Source organism: Urocampus carinirostris, chromosome 4 (genome assembly GCF_059441175.1).
Source record: "Urocampus carinirostris isolate Australia breed hairy pipefish chromosome 4, RoL_Ucar_1.0, whole genome shotgun sequence".
Lineage (NCBI taxonomy): Eukaryota > Metazoa > Chordata > Actinopteri > Syngnathiformes > Syngnathidae > Urocampus > Urocampus carinirostris.
Genome location: NC_142352.1, coordinates 13,263,034 through 13,278,987, shown reverse-complemented (window position 1 = coordinate 13,278,987; position 15,954 = coordinate 13,263,034). Strand labels below are relative to the sequence as shown.

The window sequence follows — 15,954 nt, the reverse complement described above, 5'->3', positions numbered from 1 at the left end:
ACCACGTAGGAGGAAGTAGCTATCTCTTGAAGCCAATCTTCCAAAAGTAAGTTAAACTTCACTTTATCTTTATTTTCTGAAATTTTGATTTTCTATTACATAACAATAAAGGTTACTTATACAAGGCTTTAACATAGGTATATGAACCTTAAACATACAAAATATAGCACTGAAGAAACTTATGAACAAATTCAACTTACAATGATTATCTGGAACTCATTCGCAAGTTGTAGTTTGAACATAACCATGGGCCCAGTCACTATGGAGCCTGGCCCTCCCCAAGAAGAGGGTGTGGTCCCCTCACTAGAAGCCTAGTCTTTTGTGTTTTTAAATTATTATTATTGTATTATTCTTTATCACTAAGATGTTTAAAATTTAAATAGTGTGGTTCACTTTAGTTATTGCCTGTACAGTTTGACTACGTAGCTGCGTATAATACTTACGTACCGTCGTGACTTGTGCCAATGTTCCCACGCACATTACCGCGCACTTTACTGGGAATTTTGGAATGATATAAATTAATCTGTGAGAGAGAGTGAGAGTTTTTGCTAAAGACCTTCTCCAGTAAAGGATGCAACTACTAGAAACATACGCTGTAAACGGGCGAGAGCTTAAATAAGCATGCAACTTCAAAAGAACATTTAGCCTGTGAAACAATGTGGAGAGATTTCAAAAAACGTAGAGAAACGAGAATTCCACTCCACATAGATAATACATGTCAGCTGTAATTAATAATATAATATGATTTAATTCTGTGGAAATTTTAGCTGTGGATATGCTGCCGTTACGAGGAGATACTGTAATGCCGGTTTTGCAGTTTGCTGGAGGACAGTGATCCCATAGGGCTGGTATTATCTGTTTTTGAGGAACCCCATGCACAAACATCCAGAACACAGCATGATTACAAAAGTAATCCTGTCAAAACCAGAACGGAAACAGGACCCAATTGCGTTATGTTTCTCAGAAGTTTTATTAAAGCATTTCAAGGTTCTCTTGGTATTATACAAAACTATACATGGACTTGCTCCCTCATATCTTTCAGATTTGATTTCCCCCTATGTTCCGGTCCGAAGCCTTCGTTCTGAAAGCGCTGATCTACTGGTGATCCCAAGAGCCAAGAAGTGTTCCGCAGGTTCGAGAGCATTCCTCATTCGGGCCCCGGTGCTGTGGAATGCTCTTCCCCTTGAGATTCGATCTGCAACCTCAGTAGAACTGTTTGAATCTAGGCTTAAAACACACCACTATTCTCTAGCAAATGAATAACCTATAATTTATTCTGACAATATCTGTGTATTATTTCTCATTGCAACATCCGATGCAGCCTGGTCATCCTGGAAAGGGGATGACCTCACGTGCAGTCCCTTCTCAAGGTTTCTTCATTTTCCTCATGTTGAGGTTTTGGAGTGTTTCCCTCATGTTGGTTTCTGATCAGGGGATGGTGTAATAATAGTCTGAAATAATAGTCTGCGCAATAACCTGTGCAGCCATTTGAGACTCTTTGTGATTAAGGGCTGTACAAATAAAAATGACTTGACTTGAATTAAAGGAAAGAGGAAGGGCTGCGCCCACGATCCGGTGTTCGCTAGGCGCGGGAGGCAAGTCGCTCTGAAGGCAGAAGTGGATCTTCCGTGGCGAGCGATGGCGGTGTTGGGAACGGAAAAACAGGTCATTAGCCGGGACAGGTGAGCAAAAATGTGGTCGGGGTCGGAAGCGAGTCGTAAGCCAGGAAAGGAGAGTAGACGTGGTCAGGATAAAAAAAACGGGTCGAAGCCGGGGGACAGACGGGAGCAAAAACAGGTGGGAGTCGGGGTCGAAAAAGGCTTGCCTAGTGTTAACTGAGGTTCGCAGACGGACCGACAAAACGGGACAGATAGGAGTGGGTTTAAATAGGGGACAGGGAGCCAATTGGAGTCCGAGGCAGTTGGCGCCAAAGGAGCGGGCATAGGTGATTCACATCGGTAATCATGACACAATCCCAGATAATGCACGCTATACAAGCCTCAATATACAGAACAAGATAGTAAAAGTGACAAACTTGTGACAGAAGATAATGTGAGACAGGTTGGGAATCACGAGTTTTCAATTAAAGTGAATGGGACAAGAACTTGTATCTGTAGTTGTGCATTTTATTGAAAGAAAAAAACCTCTTATTCGTGTGAGTGCCTCATGGCAATGGTTACATCTGAGAACTGTAATGCAGAGGATCTGACAGGTCTCATCATTGAAGAGCTTACCAGCTCTGGATTGTTTTAAAGCACATCCACTGCAGTGCCTTTTCTCTTTGAGGGATGTTTATGATGCTACATCTGTTTATTGGATGTATAACATTTTGTCTGTTTACTGTTTTGAAAAAAGAAGCCCGATGTCAGCAAATTTTTGGATGTGCTGTTGGTTATGTTTAGCTTGCATCATTGCTGTGCAAATAGGGTAATAATAATTCTGCTGTGAGTTCATTATACCCTGAGACTAATGTCTGGTGACGGTCCTGATGGGTGGTATGCACAAGGGAAAAAGCAGTCGAGGACATACACTTGCTACCCAAAGGAAAATGTGGTGGTCATTCCATCATGCTGTGGGGCTGTGTGGTAAGTGCAGGTAAGGGCTATCTTGTTATAGGAGAAAGTCGCATGGATTTCAATCAGTGTCAGCAGATACTTAGGAACAATGTTCAAGAATCAGTGCCAAAGTTCACGTTATGCCATGAATAGGTACTTCAACATGACAACAACTCTGAACACTGCTCAAATTCTGCAAAAGCGTTTATGCAGACAAATAAGTACAACATTCTGGAATGGCCATCTTCTTCTTCCTCTTCGCGTTTTACAGCAGTTGGCATCCATCTTTGGTGCATTACCAGGAATGGCCATCTCAGTTCCTATACTTTAATATTATTGAAAATCTCTGGTGTGATTTAAAGCAGGCTGTCCATGTTTGGAAAACCATCAATCCTGACTAAGCTCAAGATGTCTTGTGAATGGTTGAAAAATACCTTCAACCAGAAACCAGACCCGTAAAGCGTTTAGTGCAAGGGTGTCAAAGGGAAATGGGTGGAAGGGCCGAATAAAAAATGTGGTTTGAAGCCGGGACCAAGACTGATTTAATGTTGAAAAATTATTAAATAATGCATATAGTCTAGTAAACCTGATTTAACCTACTGGAAAGCTATCAAATATATTCCATATGATAAACAAAGCAATGCTTTTTCATGGCTTTGTCAGTAATGTTTAATTTTCAACAGGTACAAAAGACAAATTTCCTTCATCTAAAATCCCCATTACATGAAAGTTAAATTAAAGAAGGTGGTATTTTTCAGGCACCATTGGCAGCCTGTATCTCACATTTTAGCAAAAATGGCCCAAAATCAATATAAAGAAAAAAAAACAGCAACTTTCTTTCATTCAATCGACAACAATAAAATAAAGTAACATACAGTAAAATCATAACAAGACCTGGTGTATAACACAATAATGAATCAAGATCATCTCAGGGGCCAACAAAAAAAACATCTTGGGGGCGAGATTTGGCCCGGCAGCCTTAACTTTGAGATATGCGGTTTGGAGGCTGTTATTTCTGCAAATTTGAAGATCTACTAAATATTGCTGTTCTTTTTCTGTTGGTGTGCCCGAATCGATGCACCAGTCTGTTTTTTGTGTTTTTAAGAAGTTGAAAGAAGAATATTTTCTCTATTAAGTATATATTAACGACGCCAAACAGAGTTCAAAGAGCCCTTATAATTTATTTTCTGCACCTACCTTCTTTTATCTTACACTTAGCAAAGCTGTTCGGGCTGCAGCATGAGGGGAGTAGGAACGGTTAGAGCATGACTTTGCCATACTTCAACATAGTTTTTTGGTAGTGTATAATGAAAATGATGAAAGTAAGAAAATACATGTTTTAAGTATAGTCCAAACACCAACCCAAACGCCAAAATAGATGAAAAAAGCAGACTAATTTTGTACTTGCACGTGCAATGATAGTGACTGCAAAGATGACATGGCCAGAAGAGGGCATCAACGAGTAAGGAAATTCCAATTTCTGTATAGCACCTATAAGTATTTATTGCCCACTTTCTGTAAATCCCAAAAACTTAATTTCACTTCTAAAATATCATGGTGTTTGTTTGGAGTATTATACATTTAAATTAAATTACTGATCTGAACAACCAATGATTTATAAAAAAAAAATCTTAATTGATGAAGGGTTCCCAAACATTTAGATAGATAGATAGATGGATAGATAGATAGATAGATAGATAGATAGATACTTTGTTCATCCCCGAAGGGAAATTCACATTTCCAGCAGCATCCCTGAGCTGAGAACAATCGAGAACAATCGAAAATAACACGGGAGCTGCTGGAGTGGCTGCCATTCGTGACGGCGCCGGAAGAAAAGATTCAATTTGAATCATGTACAAACAAACAAACAATTGAATCATGTACAAACAAACAAACAAACAAAATATTCATGTTTCAATAAGTGGAGTGTTATTTCACAGTAAAGGTGGTAATTTTGCTCTTATGGTGGACAAGATGCCTGTCCAATCTAGCAGACCCAAACATGTCGCGAGGGCCTGTTGGGAACATCTGGATGAATTTCCTGTCAGGAAGGTGTCCAATTCCCACCTCCGGCAGAACTTGGAGGGTCATTAAGTATGAGTGGACCATGTTCCGTGCCTCCATTGTCAAGTCCCCGGAGCTGTGTACTTAAGGTGGTTGGTGCCGCTGGTGGAAACCAGGAGTAAGGGATGCCGTCAGGCCTTTTTGGAAGCAGCTGGCCAAAAGGAATGCAGCTTCAGTGTTCACAGAGGCAAATACCGTAAATTCCGGACTATAGAGCGCACCTGATTATAAGCTGCACCCACCACATTTTCAGAGGAAAACCGATTTTGTACATACACAAGCCGCACCTGTATATAAGCCGCATGCGCCCACATTTAAACATGTAACACAAACACAAAATTAACCCAAACCCGACTTCAAGTCCCGTGAATGAAACTAAATGTCCTTCATTAAAGTCCACAGTCCAAAAATCACAGCCGGCAAAATGAATGGAAAATGATACCTGTACTTAAGGTTTGATGCAGACCTGCAGAGTCCGGGTCCCGTTGCAAGTAATCCAAGAAAAAAAGTGTATATTTCCAAAGGTACGGGTGGGAAAAATATATCAGATGAACACATTTACTGACGCAACTCCTTTTTCTAAAACCAACTTTTTACCCCCTCTTCTTTCCTTGTTTGTCCCTCACCTTTAGCGGTCCACACTTAAACTCGGCACCCCGCGTTTGTTCCGCCCCTCATTTTTCGTTCACCCGTGCAAAACATATCAGAATAAGTGTCTAAAATAAATACAAATAAATACATTACAAAAATATACAGTTGCAAATACATATTATACATGGGTTACACATATTTACAAAAAAAGACGGTACACCGAGATAGTTTTCAAAGCTTTAATAATAGGGGTTTTTAAGGGTTATTGTTCTATCTTCGTTATTCATTATCCATTATCCGTTATCGGTCAGTTCATAATACGCTACAAAGCCGGGACACTTACTCTCAGCCAAAAGGCCAAGCTAAGGTCCTAGCCCTAAAGCCTTGCTGCGATCATTGCGAATGCACCGTTCCCGGAGGTACTGCAATACCGGGCTGATGCGTGGAGTGGACAGAGCAAGCTCTTATTCCATCTCCGGATTGCAAAAATCAAAGATCATGGCAAGAGGTAATGTCCTACGCCATAAAGCCTAGGAGAGTACACAAATTCAGAGCTACATCTCAACAGCAAATAGTTTCTTATTCAACGCCACACACAACGTTTGTTTGCCCATGATCATGGTATCTCCCCTGCCAGGTAAGTAATAATAATATAGATTTGACAGGGCAGTTAATGGTAGCAACACTCGAGCGCCGTTGGCTTACATAAATTGGCAGTATGACTGAATAAGCCGCAGGGTTGAAAGTTAGGGAAAAAAGTAGCGGCTTATAGTCCGGAATTTACGGTAATTCAGCGGAGTTTAGTAAGGCCATGGAAGGAGACTTGCAGACGGCTTCAAGGAAATGCTGGTCCATTGCCTCATTAAAATGATGTACTGTATAGTGGTGATGGGGCACTGCTGACCTTGACCTGAGAAGTTGTAAAATAGTGGGCCAAACACTTTGAAAACCTCCTCAATTCCACCGTCAACTCTTCTTTTGAGGAACCAATCTTCAGACAGTGGGCAGTGGCCGCCCAGGGACCGGTTCTGCCCACCCAAATAAAACTGGATGTAGTACTGACTCAGAAGAACTTTTAAAAAGGAATGTAGCTGTTTTAAACAAACCTACAGGTGTGTGATTGGCCACGGACCCCGAAGGTAAAAAGAGAAAATTAATTGCACAGAAATCAAACTAAAACTGTATTATAGTGCTTTCATTCAATCAATCTGTCATGATAACTGATTCGGGGCACCTGCGGCTGCCCTGTTAGCACCAACAGCCACGGGACCTGTTGGTCTCTTTTTAAACTCCCGTCTTCCGAAAGGAAGCTGTCAGACCGTCTGCGAACCTATGCTCTCAGCTAGGCAAGATTTTGTACTCTCCGACATTATCCTGCCCTGTTTTCCTGCTTGATACCTGTTGCCAACCTTTATCTGGACCCGTTTCTGCTTTTGCTCCTCCGTCCACGCCATCGACTTGTTTTGCCCTGTTTCCTGCCTGATACCTGTTGCCAACCTTTTTCTGGACCCGTTTCTGTTTTGCTCCCCCGTCCTGGCTATCGACCTGTTTTCTCGCTGTCAACGACTACCCTCGCTCGACACGGAATTGCCACTTCCGCCTTCCTGTCATCTGCTACCCGTGACCGACGATCATCGGATCGTGGATGCAAGCACTTTCTTAATAAAAGCTGAGTAAAACGAACGCTATAGGGTCCTGTCTTGTGTTCCTGGCTCATGACACAATCAATCAATTAAAACACGTTATTAGTACCCAAGGGGAAATTAAAAAGCACACAGAGTAGCATCCAACACCCAGCCACATGCATACAATGTTCAACCGTGAAGTGCTGAAGTCCATACAATACATAAGGCTGAATAAAATGTTTAAAAGTGAATAAAATGTTTAAAAAGTCCCAATATAAATGATTTCCAATATAAATGTCACTGTCGTGAATAATGCAGGGGCAGAACACTACCGAACACTGCGAGTTCAGGTGCTGACAGACCTTGGGATGAAGCCAGTCTTCCTTCTTTGAGTCCTGCTGCCGGGACAGCAAAGTCTGCGTCTTGACGGCAGCCAAACAAACTTCGGGAACAGGATGTGTGTAGGGTCCTGAAGGATTCTGCGGGCTGATTTGGTGGTTTGTTGCTCACACGGGGTTGTGAGAGCTCTTAGAGACTATTATTTTGAAGCAGACTTTTACAGTGTTCAACAGGTTAGGTCTATTCTGTATACTGATGGAGTGGAACCAGGAAATGAAAGAGAAGGTGATCATTTTGGAGAGGACATCATTGGGCGTCGCCCCAAAATATACGCAGAGACAGAAATATGGCGGAAAGGGAACGTCCTTTATTCAGCAACATTCAAGCCACGTTCGAAATTCGTCCAAGAGACCCTGGCATTTATACTGTGTGTTCACAACATCACGTGATGTTTTTCTCTGAATTGAAACTATTTTTTCTCGGAATCTGAATTGTTTTTCTTGGAATCGTCTCCCTTAGTCAGCAACTTGTTATTTCTCGTGTCAACATTATCTCATAACATCCTGCCAGATGTCTGTTGTCAGCTCGCAGGGTACTGACTTAGTTAATCCACAACAATCACATTGTCAATGAAATATTTTAGTATCCTGAGATGATACAGTCTTTGTTGGCATTTCTTGAGGATCTATTCAACATTCGAAGAGATTTTCGGTTCGCTGTCAAATGTAGTGCCCAGGTATTTGTATCCACAATTTCCATTACATTTCCTTGCATGTTGGTGGTGACTGCCTCAGCCAGCTTCCTCTGCTTGGGGGCAAAGGTTATTATCATCTCTTTGGTTTTGTCAACTTTCAGCTTGAGAGAGGAGCTTTCACATTTTTCAAATTCCTGTAGAGCCTAACTGTAATGGTGTGTTTGACTCGACAGCTGCTATCTTATTCTTATAGATGGATATTATGTCTTATTGCACTCATGTTGTTGCACGAATAAGAGGCAAGTTATGCACGTTCCATATTTGTTGTTGTGTTTTCAAAATTAAAAATTACATCAAAAATTGGATGTATGTATGCATACTCTCAGTGTTTATTTTACCTCTGAAAAGTGATGGGTCCAGGGGACTTGCATGCTCAAAAATTTATGGGTCCCAACAGAGATCTATGGATCCCCAAAAGTTAGTGTTATCTCGGTTGAAATTGTAAATCGGCTACAAATATATAATATAAATCTATATATTCATTCAATTTTAATCATCACAGTTTATTAGTAATACAAATCAGTTATCACTTCAAGATTTTTCGGTTCACAACAATATTTTACATTATACAAAATAATATAGCTGAAATAATTATATTATTCTATATTCTTTTGTTTATTTTCTTTCATCGAATCGTTGGCTTCAACACACTAGTTTTCCTTGCCTCCGCGAATTTCTCAGCTTTTTTTTCGTGCCGGAATTATTGCCGTTGTTACCACTTTCTGTGTTATCTCATCTCATCTCATCTCATCAGCCGTACCGCTTATCCTCATCAGGGTCGCGGGGGGGCTGGAGCCCATCCCAGCCATCTCCGGGCAGTGGGCAGGGGACACCCTGAACTGGTTGCCAGCCAATCGCAGGGCACACAACTCATTCGCTCATTCACACCTAGGGACAATTTGGACCGGACAATTCACCTGAAATGCATGTTTTTGGAAAGTGGGAGGAAACCGGAGTTATGTTTCGACTTATTACCGACACTGAAGAGATTACCAATTTTTTGTTGATTTGCACCTAATACCAACTGGTTTTTCGGAGGCATACTTCTCTTTCACTCGACAACCGCCACAACAATGACGTCATCTCGAAGCAACGAGATCTCGTTTGCCAAGATCAGCGCGAGACCAAAACAACAACGGCGGATCTGCCTGACGAAAAGTTTGGAGTGTGGTAAATCTTTGTTTAAAAAAAAAAAAACTAAGCGGGTAATAATGACAATTTGGTGTCAAAAACATTGCGTCCCAGGGACGCACGTAGATTTGAGACGATGCGTCCCCAGCAAAAATCATGCGTCTAGGACGCAGGGACACGGGCAAACGAGAACACTCAAGTGCTTGCACACAAAATTGATGTCCATAGAGATTGGACGTGCCACCATTTACCGTAAATTCCGGACTATAAGCCGCTACTTTTTTCCCAAACGTTCAACCCTGCGGCTTATTCAGTGATGCGGCCAATTTATGTATTTTTTCTAACAGCCGCCAGCGGCGCTCGAGTACAAAAGGTAAGATTTAGACCGGTGGAATATATGCAAGTGTGTTGCTAGCGTGTTTTTTAAAAAATGAGCGTAGGACGACGTCTATATGATGAGCACGGTTTACCATGACTTTTACAAGTACCGTATATGTTTTTAACAGACCCGTTTCCTTGTGTTGCGAGCGTGTTGCTAGTAGCGTTTTACTACCCTTCACAGACACGGTTTGGGATGAAAGTTATAATATTATTATTAAAGCTTTGAAAACTCTCTCGGTGTACCGTCTTTCTTTGTAAATATGTGTAACCATGTATAATATGTCTTAGCAACTGTATTTATTTTAGAGACTTATTCTGATATGTTTTCCACGGGCCAATCAAAAAGAAGGGGCGAATACAACGGGGGCTGATGGGAAGCGGAGTAAAGGTGAGACGTGTTTGTGGACGCAGCGGACAATAGTGGATATATATTTTTCCCACCCTTACCTTTGGAATTATACATTTTTTTTCCTTGGATTATTTTCAACGGAACCCAGACTCTGCTGGTCTGCGTCATATCTTAAGTACCGGTATCACCTGCGTTCAATTTGCCGGCTGATGTTATTGGAATGTGTACTTCATAATCAGTTACAATTGCGGGACTCAAAGTCGGATTTGGGTTAATTTCGTGATTGTGGTACTGTCAGGGATAGACATTATTAAAACTATTTAGTGGATATATTTGCACAGATAAAATACATGTATATAGTTTAATTCTACATGATTATGGCAGACAAGAACTTACGTCCGTTCTGGATGGATTCCAAGCCGAGAGAGGGAGTGTTTATTTTTACGTCAGAGGAATCAGTACGGACAAGAACACGACTTCAAAATAAAAGAATACTAGATTGATAAACGTACAAGAGATATAATTACACTTGTTGTTGAAACGTTACTTTATGTGTGTGTGTGTATGAGAAACATTGTTTTTATATTTAGTAATATAAAAACAAGCTAATTACCTTGAGACAGAAATTCAAGAGATTTACATTGAAAACCTGACAGGTACATGTTTTAATGTGGGCGCATGCGGCTTATATACAGGTGCGGCTTGTGTAAGTACAAAAGCGGTTATCCCATTAATAATCAGGTGTGTTCTATAGTCCGGAATTTACGGTACTTGCCCTCTCCCTAACTTACTACGTCTAATTAACTGAGCTTAGTGAACCAGACTAAGAAATCAAGGCCGACCTCAACGAGCAGAACTCCTTCCCATTTTCCCGATGTGATGACTTTGAAAGTTGAGCAACTTGATCTCGACATTAAAGCGCCAAATGATTCGATAATATACGTGTCGTAAAAATGCACCGAAGAAACGTTTTATGATCATTTCCCCGTGTGTGGCGACAAATTGATTCAAAACAAGCACATCCAGCGTGAACCCTGATTAATATAATTAGGAGGACAGTGAAGGAGAAATGTGGCGTCCTGCCAGGACCATGTGACTTGATTTGCCTTGCAACAGTGACCACTTGTCATTAAAAAGATTATTAAAACGTGGGTGGCAAGGTCAACAACAGAGACAACCGAGAAAATGAATTTATTTTATGAACGGTGGGCCTGCGAAGCCTTCTCTGCTGGCCCTAATACGTCTGAATCGTGTGATGTGAATGATACTTTGTCCAGCAATACTTAAATCAGGGGTGTCAAACAGGCGGCCCGCAGGCCAGATCAGGCCCGCTAAGGGATTGAATCTGGCCCGCGAGACGACCTTCAGAGAAGCGGAAGAGAAAAATGAGCTGCAGGTTGGAATATGTCCACTTGATGGTGCCAAAGCCAGGTGCCTCTCACAAATGCTGTACTTGTATTTCTTTCTTTCTCACTCTCTCTCTTATTCCCTTTTTCTCCTTCTCGTTTTTCTGTCACTCTCTCTCTCGCTCTCTCACTCAGTCTCTGTTTCTTGCTCTCTCTTTTCCTCCCTTTTTCTCTCACTCTCGCTCTCTTTTACAATCTCTGTCTCTCTTTTTCTCTTTCTTTGTTCCTCTTTGTCTCTTTCTCTCTCTGTGTCTTTTTACCTTCTTTTGCTCTCTTCCTTTTATTCTTTTTCTGTCCCTCTCTCTTTCTCTCTCTCCCACACTCTCTCTCAATCACTCTCTTTTGCTTTCTCTTTCTCTCTCCCTCCTTCTCTCTTTCTCCCATTCTCTTTTCTCTCCTTCTCTCTTTTTCTGTATTTCCCTTTGGATTTCTTACTTTCTCTTTTTTTCTTTCCCCCTCGCTCAAGATTTTTTATCTCTTTTGTCTCTCACTTTCTCCCTCTCTCTTTTTCTCTCTCTCTCTTCTCTCTCTTTCTCCCTTTCTTTCTTTCTTTGTCCCATGCTCTCTCTTTTTCTCTCCTTCTTTTTCTCTATTTTATTTCCCTCTTTCTTTCTTTCTCTTTTTCTTTCTCTCTAAACTAATAGTCCGGCCCCCGGGAGAATGTTTGTTCTATTGTGTGGCCCCCGAGTTAAAATGAGTTTGACACCCCTGACTTAAATGAATCAAAATCGTCTTTCATCTTCCTTTCATTGCTTCTCCCTAATTACGCTGCTTTCATACTCAAGCATTTAACAAATCACGTTTCAGTTATTAGTTGATGCTAGACTCAGAAATGTACCCAATCTAGCCACTCAGAATTTAAGTTGGCGTCTGAGAGCCTGCTAGCGGGCATTGTGAAATGTCACAGTGTCAGAACCAGAACAGGCAGTAGACCCAAACACCTAACGTTTCACACAAAGCTTCATTGGGGAAATCGAGAAAGTCAGGCACGGGGAAACAAACAACAGCGTTCCGGTGCTCGCTGGGCAGGAGGAGCAGGAAGCCTTCGATGAGGGAACGTGGTCGGAGGACGGAAGCAATTCGGGCAGCCGGGACGGGAGATCGGGGCGTGGTCCAATGACGGGAGCAAGACGGACAGCCTGGACGGGAGATCGGGGCGTGGTTGGAGGACAGAAGCAAGTCGGACAGCCGGGACGGGAGATCGGGGCGTGGTCCAATGATGGAAGCAAGACGGAAAGCCTGGACGGGAGATCGGGGCGTAGTCGGAGGACGGAAGCAAGTCGGACTGCCGGGACCGGAGAACGGAGCGTGGTCATGCAAACTCCACACAGGAAGGTTCGATCGAGGTTTTGTAACATTACGCAAAAAGAAGGGGCAAAATAAAGCAAAAAAAAAATAAAATAAGAAAGAAACAAAAGCAGGAAAAAAGTAAAACAAAAACTTTTTAAAAATAAGAAAAAATAAGTAAAGTTAGGAAAAAAGAAACAGAAGGAAAAAAGGAAAGTAAAGAACAAAAGAAAAAAGAAGCAAGAAGCAAGAAATAAGAAGAAAAAGAATAATTACAAGAAAAAGGAGAGAAAAAAAATGAAGAAAAATTCAGGAGAAAAAGAAAAAGCAGGTTTTGGAAATCTTTTCAGTACATTACTAATATCAATGTAATTATGCACTAAATGAATTGATTTTTTTAAATCTATTACTCGACTTATATCATTTATTTACTCTCCAGTGAACTTTCAACTTTTTTTTAACCTTTTTGTATGAAGAAACTTTAAAAGCAAGTAACTGGAATCCCTGTGTGGCACAAAAAATGGTGACTATTTAGAGTAAACTACAAAATACAAGAATGAACTATACCGTTTTTTTATGTTTTTAAAGCTTAGCGTCAAACACATTGTCCCTGAAAAACACTGGAAACATGAATTAAAATATTAATAAATTTAAAAAAAATACATAGAAACAGAGTTGGGTAAAGTTACTTTAACTGGATTACTTTCAATTACTTTTGGATTACTCCAATACCAAATATGCTAATAAAAGACAAAATAAACTAAATATGAATAAAATGATGACTCACAACACGTGGTAAGCTTTCTCTCCTGGCTTTGATCTCTTTGATCTCCTGCAAAACTAACATAAAATGCGACAGAAACAAAATGAAACAGCTTGCCAACATGGGCAGCACAGCGGCGCAGTGGTTAGCGCGTGTGCGGCACAGTTCTGAGGTCGTGGGAACCTCCTGCGTGGGTTCAAATCCAGCTCCCGGCCTTACTGTGCGGAGTTTGTATGTTCTCCCCGTGCTTGCGTGGGTTTCAGGTAAATTGGCCGGTCCAAATTGTCCCTAGGTGTGACTGAGCGAGTGAGTTGTCTGTCCCCGTGTGCCCTGCGATTTGCTGGCAACCAGTTCAGGGTGTCCCCTGCCCACTGCCCGATGATTGCCGGGATGGGCTCCAGCACCCCGCGACCCTACTGAGGATAAGCGGTGATGAGATGAGCTTGCCAAAATCATTTTTGCTGTTCCATGTATTCTGTTACTCCCCAAGCACTCCACAAAATTTAGTTTCTTTTGTCTTTTATTAGCATATTTGGTATTGGAGTAATCCAAAAGTAATTGAAAGTAATCCAGTTAAAGTAACTTTACCCAACCCTGCATATAAAATACAAAGCAATTTAAACAAATTTTTAGTCAATAACAAAAAAATCGATGGAAAAATGCATACTGACCAATCAAAAGAAGGGAAAAAGCGTCCGGAAGGGTCATAATTGCCCCCCCTATGCATTTAATATGCCCCCCTGCGACTGATATCTGGTGACGCCATTGACTCTGAGGTTATGCTCGTCTTGACCTTCTCTTTCGCAGACTGCCAAGATGACCTTTTAAAAATGATCACGATTTAATGACAACCCTTTCGCTAAATAGAAGAGCTGGACGCGTACTTTCAATGTAACCTTTTCCCAAAGCTTTTTTTTTCATTTGTTTTATTATTTCCGCATGCAACTGTCATTTCTATGCAGATGCTCACATAAACTGACAAACAGAGACACCTACTGTTGAGCACCGCCAGAAAATATAGGACAAAGAAAATCACGTCATGCTGTGTGCAACGGTGTTCCCCAGCCTTTTCCGTACCACAGACTGGTTTAAAGACCGGGTGGAAACATATGTTGGCCTGGAGAAGGATGGGCGCCACCAGGCTGTACTTACCCAAGACACACCACAGGAAATGATGCCCCTACGACCCTAGTGGTTAAGGCAACCAACAATTTAAGGACAATATTTTTCACTGCTTGGCCCAAGATCGGTACAGTTTTTTTTTACCTTTTCTGAATAGTAATTACAACCATGAAATTAATCATAAAACAACGTTAATAACAATAATAGTAATAATAATAGTAATAATCTGTCAGGGCGGACCAGAACAGAGCAGGAGACCCCAGAGCGTTCGTTACAAGTCTTTTATTTGGGGAAGCGTACAGGGTTAGCGGGAGACGCGATGACCGTCGAACGTCAGCAGCAACGCCGTGAACACAACTTCGGGACACGTAGCCAATCGTAGCGTGGGACGGAAGCAGGTCGGATCGGAGGCAGCCAGAATCAGGTAAACAAGTAAAAAAAAGACACAGGAAAATCAGGCGAGTCAAACGGGGTAAAAAGTAATCCTCCGACCAAGAGGTCTCGGCGTAGCCTGCTTAAAAAGGGAACATGAACCAATCAGGAAGCGCATTCCAGCGCGCCAGATGATTACCTCAGGTGGCTCCACTTAGGTAATCATGACATAATCGTAACTATTATTATTGTTAACATAATCATTTTCCCTTCTGTTTTGTCATTTTTTTAATCAAAGTAGTTGATTTGGAATTGATTGTAACATTTTATGAGATGATCAGTGCCAAAAAAATAAAATGTCCTTCAATCAATAGTGAATCCACTGTGGAGTCAAGTAAGCCCTAGTTTTTCCTGAGGTTCACGTTCCAAGAGTCCTTCGATAATCAAAAAGTAGAAGCGTATATTCATATTTATTTATGAAATATCAGTAACATTTAATATGCAACTGTAATAAAATAACAACTATAGATATGCAAATCAAACCCCGGATTTAGAATTACAGATGAATGAATGAATGAATGGTCTTTAGAGTCTTGATACAATAGTACAACGAAGGCCTTCTCTTTTTAGTGCTAGAAGTGATGTAGAGAGCATGCTAGCATCGAGGATCCTCGAATTGTGCCTGGTCTCCGTGATGGTTACAAAACAAACGTCACAAATGTTGCAGGTGACGCCGGGTTGTAACTCCAGGTCATCCTCTCATGGGTAATGGATCTGGCGTTGCTGAGATACCTGGGGCTCTGCTACTGCCTTATCTCCAAATGCCGCCTTAGTCTCTTCTCAGATCCGATAGCAATCAATGCAACACCCGCTTAGAGTACAATTTAATTGATGAATTTATTTTCAATGCAATGAAACGTTGAAATACTAACCACCAAAAACCTGTCACCAAAGTCAAATATCTTGGAGCTGTCATATCAGAAGAGGGGTCAGAACCAGAAATCATGGCCAACATAGCTCAAACCACAGCCGCACTAGCCAGACTTAAACCCATCTGGAGGTACAAGAACATAGCAGTGAAATCTATGATCAGACTCATGCAAGCGATGGTTATTCCCATCTTCCTGTACGCTTGTGAGACATGGACTTTCACAGCAAGACTGGAAAAGAGAATCCAGACCATGAAGATGCGACAGGAAACTTCTAGGCATCAGC

The 15,954-nt window shown here is 41.4% G+C and overlaps 1 pseudogene; it reads right to left on the bottom strand.

The window, feature by feature from the left end:
* Positions 1-5,607: 5,607 nt before the first annotated feature.
* On the bottom strand, positions 5,608-5,751 carry LOC148366867 (U2 spliceosomal RNA; annotated as a pseudogene).
* Positions 5,752-15,954: the final 10,203 nt, after the last annotated feature.